Raw genomic sequence first — 8,343 nt, forward strand, 5'->3', positions numbered from 1 at the left:
TCTTTTTCTTTTTCTTTTTCTTTTTCTTTTTCTTTTTCTTTTTCTTTTTCTTTTTCTTTTTCTTTTTCTTTCTTTCTTTCTTTCTTTCTTTTTCTTTCTTTCTTTCTTTCTTTTTCTTTCTTCCTTTCTCTTTCTCTCTCTTTCTTTCTCTCTCTCTCTCTTGTTAGTAACTATTTGGATTCGGGAACATAATCAACGTCAATGGCATATATTTGTTTTGGATAATTGCTTGGACGACTGTTTATCATAAAGTAAACATTACCTTTAACTGATTATGTTAGAACTGAGGAGGAGAAATGCAGATTGATGATTTTAAAGGAGTACACTGTACTCATTTTCACCTCTCACTAGCAGCTCATAGAGCTTGGTGATGGAACTAAAGGCATGTGTTTGCTTTTCTCTGCATTATCTCTTCATATGAAACTGCCACTCCAGCATATTTATTAAGACAAACAAAAGAACCTATAGTTTTGATATAAAATATGTTGTGATTTAACTAATTTCATGAATGTGCCTTAAATTATGAGAAATTATGAGTATTTCTTACTATATTTGTTCTTTATCTTATCGAGTGACAATAACGCAGAGGCTAAATGACACCTCCCAAACAAAACACATTCTAAATTTAATTATGCCAAGTGCAATCACAGGAATCTAAACATATGAGCATAAGAATATTTTGATTCTGCACAATAAATAGAAGTAGATTGAGATACATTATAAAAAATTTAAGATATAAACTTTCTTTTTGTCAGATCTTTGTTTTGCTCTCTGGGCTAGATTCAAATCCAGGGGTTTTAACTTTACAGATAAGCAATAATCCATAATTCAATCCACTTTTCTTCTCATGTGAATATTTTTTGTACTGGATCTATGTTATTTAAATTCCAGACAATATTACTTGTTCGGCAATATGCTAAACTCTTGTTATAGCCTGAGCTAAGAAGACAGATGATCTTGAAGATGAAGCAGGAGACAGCCAAAAAATCCATGACTGATTTCAAAGCTGACCAATGCTTAATTGATTGAGACTCAGAAGGCATAAAGTAACATTGTCTTTTATAACTGTAACCGAATACAAAGTCTCTAATATATTGTAAAAAGAATCTTTAACATTGATAATGACATATAAACAAGCAAGCCTGGTGTTTTTGCATGCATTTACATGGATGCAAGCCTTATTGGTAAGGGTTACGAAGAAAAGCAGTAAATTTATTAGAAGATACAGATGCAATGGATATTTTTGAAAATTAAACAGGTTAACTTATCCCCAGAATACACACTCAGCTGTTTCAGTGATGTTATAAGTGACCTTGTCCTTCTCACATTACATTCAAAAAGTATGCACAAATTAAAAAGTAAAGCAGCATGATGTCCCGCAACAAAGCAGTTTCTCAAAGGGTATTTAAAAGCAGTTTGAGAGTATAAGGATTGGGGTGATACAGTTTGTCTTGCAGTGTGGTCTTTCCTCTCTTTGTACATCACTGGGAAACAGTTAATCAATAAGAATTCAATTATGAAATTGCTTCAATGTGTAGCTTTCCAGAGCAAGATCTACTCATGTGAACAGTTTTCCTCAGAAGGGAAAGAAGAAATAATGTCGTGGAATACATCAAAATCAGTTTTTACTGCAACCCAAGCTTTCTGATTCTGATTTAACCAGTCAGTGTTATTGTGCCAACTGGTGCTAATAAACAGTTACAACGAAGGGAAGAGAAACAGTGCTGCATCAGTGAGGAAAACGGGTACTGAGACAGAAAAAGGGAAAAACCCCGCATGCTATTATATGATTACACAATACAGCCATTGAGCCTGAGTATGTTTTAGAAACCGTTTCCTATCTACATATGGGATTTGGTATTTTAAAGTAAATAAAATATTGTGAAAGACTTTTTTCTGTTTTGTTAGTGTACTATTGCTTTCTTTATTTCCCGGACATGACATTTTGGCAGTGTATAGTTTCAGTGAGATCTGAAATGTGACAAATGCCACCCCCCCAGGATTATTTCCAGCCCCACTTGCCAGTCTGAAACTCAACATTTTCACCAACTTCTGGAGGCGGCTCTGTATTTGGTTCTGGCTAAATTCTTCTTATTTTTGTGCTTGAAAATTCAGGTAAAAACTGAATGCATTTTATGTACCCAGGCTTTGCAGCACCTGTTACAGCAGCAGTTATTTTCGGATATTTAGCATCTCTCATCCTCAAGAGTCCAAGTATTTTATAAGCGGAACGCAAGAAGCCCCTGCGGGACTGAGCGTCACCTGGTGGATCGCCGAGGTAGAGCCTCAATTCGCCTGCCGGCGTAACCCGGTCCAGGGGATTGGCACCGAACCACTGAATACAGGCTGTTCCGAGCTGGACCGGACCCACAGGGATCATCGAGTCCCTACGCACTTGCATCTTAGCAGTCTTTACCTTGACCTCCTGTACGTAAGGGTTACAATTCAGCCTTTAAATACATTATGACCTTTTCTGGAGACCACTGTCTATCCAGTGAGGAATATGCTCTCATTGTCTCCTGTGCTCTTTCCTCACTATTTTGCCTGCTATTGGGGTTAAGACCATCTTTGATTTTCTTCCTGCGTTAGAACAGCAGCTGTTTCAAAAAGATCCAGTGGACCATCACACCTTATGTGTGCTTCATGCTACAGGTAATGTAAAAGAAAGTATCACAAAGACCTTGACCAAAACTTGGTGGATCACATATGAAATGTCAATAAGGCATGAGAAATACATTCAACAGAAAACTGTAATTCTTAGGGAAGAAAATATAATAGATCAGCAAAAGAAAAATGTGATTTTTTAAGCAACCATTTTTCTAACTGGATTTTGGATGAGACCTTCATTTACCCTCATTAACATTCCAAATAGACCCTTAATTTTTAAATAATGTCTTGGATGTGAAATTCTATATGTAAAAGTTATCTTTTCATCCAGAAGAATAATTTATTTCTGTCAAAACAAACCAATTAGGTATATATGAATATGTCTGATTATTAGTGGTAAAGGTAATAATGTTTTAAAAGATATAATCTTATTTCCTGGTTTCATGGATATTGAATTATTTTTAACCTTTTTCCGGCTAACAGCTTTCAATGGCAGGACCTACCCTCCTTATTTTCTCTTATACACAACCTCCAATAGTGGAATGCAAGGACATTTCATACAACGTAGGGAGAATTTCCCCAGAAGGGGACTGAACTTGTTTTTTACCTCTCCTAGGCAAGGGGCAGTTGACCATGAAGAGATGCAATTTTTGTGTTACGTAGCTAACTTCAAGTCGTAGTTTGCACTTTTGATGGCTCAACATTATTTAAGAATGATCTGGCAATCCTGTGTTTAGCCTAAACAATAGTTTCCTGAGTTTCCAACTCTGAGTATTTGAATTTGTTTTCTTCATTTACCTCTTGTGTTCCAGCATCAGTGGCTGTTATATACTTCCTAAGCAGTCCCCAAAGGCCTTACTTACCACTCTGGGGATGCTGGTGGGCAGCAGCTCAGCGGGAGCCAGGATGGTGACAGGGGCTGGTCCCGCTGTGGCCAGTGGCCTCACCGGGAGCCCTGTGCGCAGTCCTGGGCTCCAGCGCTGACGTGGATGTCCCCAAATGCGTCTGGGGGAGGCAGCCGAGCTGGTGAGGGGCTGGAAGGCATGTCCTGGAAGAGCAGCTGAGGGCTCTGGGCCCGACTGGTTTGGAGAGAAGGTTGCTGAGGGCCAACCTCTTGACTCTACTGATTTCTGAGGAGGGAACATGGAGTGGCAGGTGCTGAGCTCTTTTCCCTGGCATCCAGGGACAGGACATCTGAGAATGGCTGAAAGCTGCACCAGGAGAGGTACAGGCTAGACACAAGGGAACATTTCTTTACCAAGAGGGTGGTCAAACCCTGGAACAGGCCTCCTAGAGAGGGAGCCAATGCCCCAAGCCTGTCAGTGTTGAAGAGGCATTTGGACAATGGCCTTAATAACAAACTTTAACTTATGGTCAGCCCTTAAGAGGTCAGGTAGTTGGACTAGATGATTGCTGTAGGTTCCTTCCAACTGAAATAGTCTGTTCTATTCTAAACCTTTTGGCTGAGTTAGTTGTACAATATCCTTATTTTAAAACATCCATCCATTTTTTTTTTGTTGATCATAAATAAATTAGATGGCTATTAATTAGAACTAAGATTTGATGCATTTATACGAAAGCATTAACACTATGTACACTTGAATAAAGGAAATTAAATTGCTTTCTAGCTTTGCACAGCTCTCACTGGCAATGAAAAATGCAGTATACATTATACAAGCAGCCTGACTGTAGACTTCTCGGTCTTTGCAAGATAAAAAAATTACTGTAGTTAGTCCAGTAGAGGGGCAAGATCTCAAGTTAATCAGCAAGTAAAAACAAGGCTACATTTCCAAATCAGTTGAAATAGGTATCCCAAGTTTTTTTCCAGAGAAAAACAGCGTGTTTTCAATAAATTATAAAACATATTTTTCCTATTGCAAACTTATGAATGCAACTGACACTACAGCCAGTATCTCTGTATCAATACAATTTTATTTTTTGCTTCTCTTAACCCCTAGCTTTACAAACATTTATGAGTATGCTAACCTGTATGGTTTGTGAGAAGATCCATAAGCCTCACAGCATATCAGGGCAGCTGCTTGGTAGTCAGGATGGAGATCTAAGAAAGAATGTCACAGGCTGTGTTACAGAGGATATCAGTAATCCAGTAAGTATAAGTTTAATATTGTCAGTTGCATATGCAAAGCTTATTTATTTGAGTGAACCTCGGCAGAACCACTTCCAATACACCAGTAACCACACCACTAGCAGATACAAGATGCAGTATTAGTTGTCCCTAGAATCTCGAGAGGATGGTAAGATGTCAGTATCTGCACAGGTGTCCTGGTTTCAGCTGGGACAGAGTTCATTTTCTTCCCAGTAGCTGGTGCAGTGCTCTGTTTTGGATTCAGTCTGAGCATAATGATAACACACTGATGCTTCGATTCTTGCTCAGCAGTGCTCACTCTTAGTCAAGGACTTTTCAGTTTCCCGTGTTCTGCCAGGGAGGAGGTGCACAAGAAACTGGGGAAGAACATGTCCAGGACAGCTGACCTGAACTGGCCAAAGCAATACCCCCTCAACAGAGCGTCACGGGACCTGTTAATGTGTACGAACTACAGCTTCTGTGAATGGTCATAACAAAAATTAAATTTACAGATTATAAGTATGAACTCATAAGAAAGAAATCCAGTGATGAAGAGGAAACTTCCTAGAAAAAATTACATTCTATCCTTTCCCCACCAGCCAGCTGATGCAAGACAAATACTAATCTGCAGTTCTTTTCCAGCAGTTGTCTGTGTCTGAATTTCAAACCCATTTGTATGCTGGTCTTTGTCAGGAGCAGTAAATTCCTCTCTGTTGCCAAGAAAACCTTATTTTGCAGTGATTTGTCTAGTTTCTTGCATTGCACATGCCTCCTGTGCATAAAAGAAGTTTGCAATACCGCAAGCAATCGTTACTAGAGATCGTGATCTCTGACCTTTATCTGCATTTAACAACAGCTTAAATTCCACATTTTGTTCAGCATAGCATTCACACAAAAGTCTTCTAAATAGGCTATAGTAGCTGCTATTCAGAGCTGCTTCCATTGTAAGACCATTTTCTGCCACATTTCATTATTTTAGAAGTAGAATGTTACTGGTTTTGTTTTTAGAAATACTTTATTCTTTACATCTTTAACGAGAAGTGAACATGCTAATAGTCTACCATGCATTTGCTTTCTATGACTTTGTGCCAAGTACAGCTAAATCATTAGTCAAAACACTAAAGGTTTTTACGTTAACAATAAGAATAATTTGAATAAGGGTTTGAAAAATGGGATTGTTTCACTAACATTTTAGTTCCCATCTACTCAACAAACATTTACAAAGAAAGCAGATAGTTCTAGCTGTGATAATTTCTTATTTTGACAACTTGTGGCCAAACCCTCCCTTTACTACTTCTGGAAGCAATAGATTTGTTAGTAGTCCCAAGCTCTAACAATGAAAAGGTTAAGAAGTGCTAATTAACTATATTAAGAATCTGATTTTAAGTGTAAGATCTAATTTTTCTTATTTTATCTTATGAATATAATGTTATATATTTGTTATTTCGGCTATACAGTTTGGAGAACCAATTTATTATTTACAAAAATCAAAAAATGTACAAAGCATCTAAATTAAAGCCTTTTATATTGTTTTTGATATTTAAAATGAGGAGGAGAAAAAAAAACAAGCACAGAAATTAATTACATCACGCTATGGGAGAAAAAGACATTCTGATTTCCCTAAAAACCCCGGACCAAGTTATAAAGGTAAGATGCATGTGAAACAGGAGAGGCCTGCATTTAATTATTCCTGAATCTTAGGTGCTGATTTCCGGGATGCAGAACGTGGCTCTCTGAGTCACTGGCACATGCTTTCTAAAAGGAACACAACAAAAGCAATAGGCCCTGTACTCAGCAAGGACTGTGTCATTCTCCTGAGGCTCTGGTGAAAAACCTAAGAAAATGGTACCTGCAGGGTGAGAACATCTTACCTCGCTCACAACAGCCCCTCCTGGGTAACCTCCCTATCCTTCTGCCCTGTCCGCAACTTCTCAGGCACTGGGCCAGAGCTTTTAGTACTTTTGCAGATCACACACCCCTTCTGGCATGCAGGAGAGGACAAGAAAGCATCTTTGAGACCGAACATGAAAAGAAAGGAGGGAGGGTTATTGACCTTCATGATTTAATTAACCTGATTAGCTGTCACTTCCTTTGTGCATCTCAAGAAGGGCCAGAGGTACTACAGTAATGGGAACAGAGATTAACACGTATAACCTCCCCCTTTTCTGGATCAAGGTAGTATGATCAAAAACCAATCCCTTTTTATGTAAGGTACTGCTTATGTGGCACCCAATGATTTCAGGAACAATATTAGGAAGGAAATAATTTAATTGTTTCAGACTTGACAAATTTCACACAGGCGTGCCTTAAATGAAAAAGCCATATATAACTAACCACAGACTCTGATTTCAGATTTAATCCTTCCAGGCGGGAAGATTCAAATTAATTTAGGGGTACCTGCATAGCAGTAATAAAGTAGAGCCACTTTCCCAGTAGAGCTATCAAACTCACACTCTAAGAAAGGAACAGAAGCAGAGAATCACAGAATGTTCTGAGTTAGAAGGGACCCACAAGGAACAACTCAGTAATCGACAGAGCTTTACTTTGACACCTTTACTACTTAGGAAACATTAAAAGAATGTGGATAAAAAAACAAGTCTGCCTATACAAGGTCAGAAAACAAGCATATCCAAGCCAGTATCTTGTTTCTAACAGTGTCTATAAGGCGGGTTAACCTTGGCTGGCTGCCAGATGCCCACTAAGACACTCTCCTGCTCCACCTCTTCAAGAACTCAAGGGGAGAAAATAAGATGAAAAATCTTGTGACTTGAGAGGTCACTTATTCATTTCCATTGAGGCAAAACAGGATTGGCAGGGAGAAGATTAATTTAATTTATTACTAATTTAAAATTGAGCAGGATGGTGAGAAAGAAAGCCAAAACGAAAATCACCCTCCCTTCACCTCCTCTTCTTCCCAGGTTCAACTTTATTGCTTTGTTCCGACTCTTCTACCTCTTCCCCCGTGAGCAGCAGAGCGGGGATGGGGAATGGGGATTGCACTATTCAGCAATAAAATGTTCCTGTTATCAACACTGTTTTAATCACAAATCCAAAACACAGGACCATACAAGCCACCATGAAGAAAATCACCTCTATTTCAGCCAACACCAGCACACACTTCTCTACCACTCCTTCCTATAGCTGTTGCCCTTCTCCAGCCTGGGGTCCCTCCCGCAGGATACAATCCTTCACAAACTGCTCTGGATAGGTCCTTCCCTTGGGCCGCAGTTATTTAAGAACTGCTTCAGCACGTGCCCTTTCCATGGGGTACAGTCTTTCAGGAAGAGACTGCTCCACCGTGGGTCCCCCATGGGCCACAGATCCCAGCAGAAAATCAGCTCCTGTTGGACTCCTCTCCCTGGACCACAGTTTCTGGCAGCAGACTGCTCTGGTGTGGGGTCCTCCATGGGCTGCAGGGGCTCAACCTGCAACACCATGGGCCTTCAGGGTCTTCTCCTATTCCTCATGGGCTGCAGGGGAACATCTGTTCTGGTGCCTGGAGCACCTCCTCCCCCTCCTTCACTGACCTTGGTTGTCTGCAGGGTTATTCCACATTTTTCTCACTCCACTCTCACCCAGCTGCTGCATGTCGTTCTTACACTTTCTTAGATACGTTATCACAGAGGCACCACCAACATTGCTGATGGGCT

This window comes from Lepidothrix coronata, unplaced genomic scaffold (assembly GCF_001604755.1).
Source record: "Lepidothrix coronata isolate B3197 unplaced genomic scaffold, Lepidothrix_coronata-1.0 Scaffold105, whole genome shotgun sequence".
NCBI lineage: Eukaryota > Metazoa > Chordata > Aves > Passeriformes > Pipridae > Lepidothrix > Lepidothrix coronata.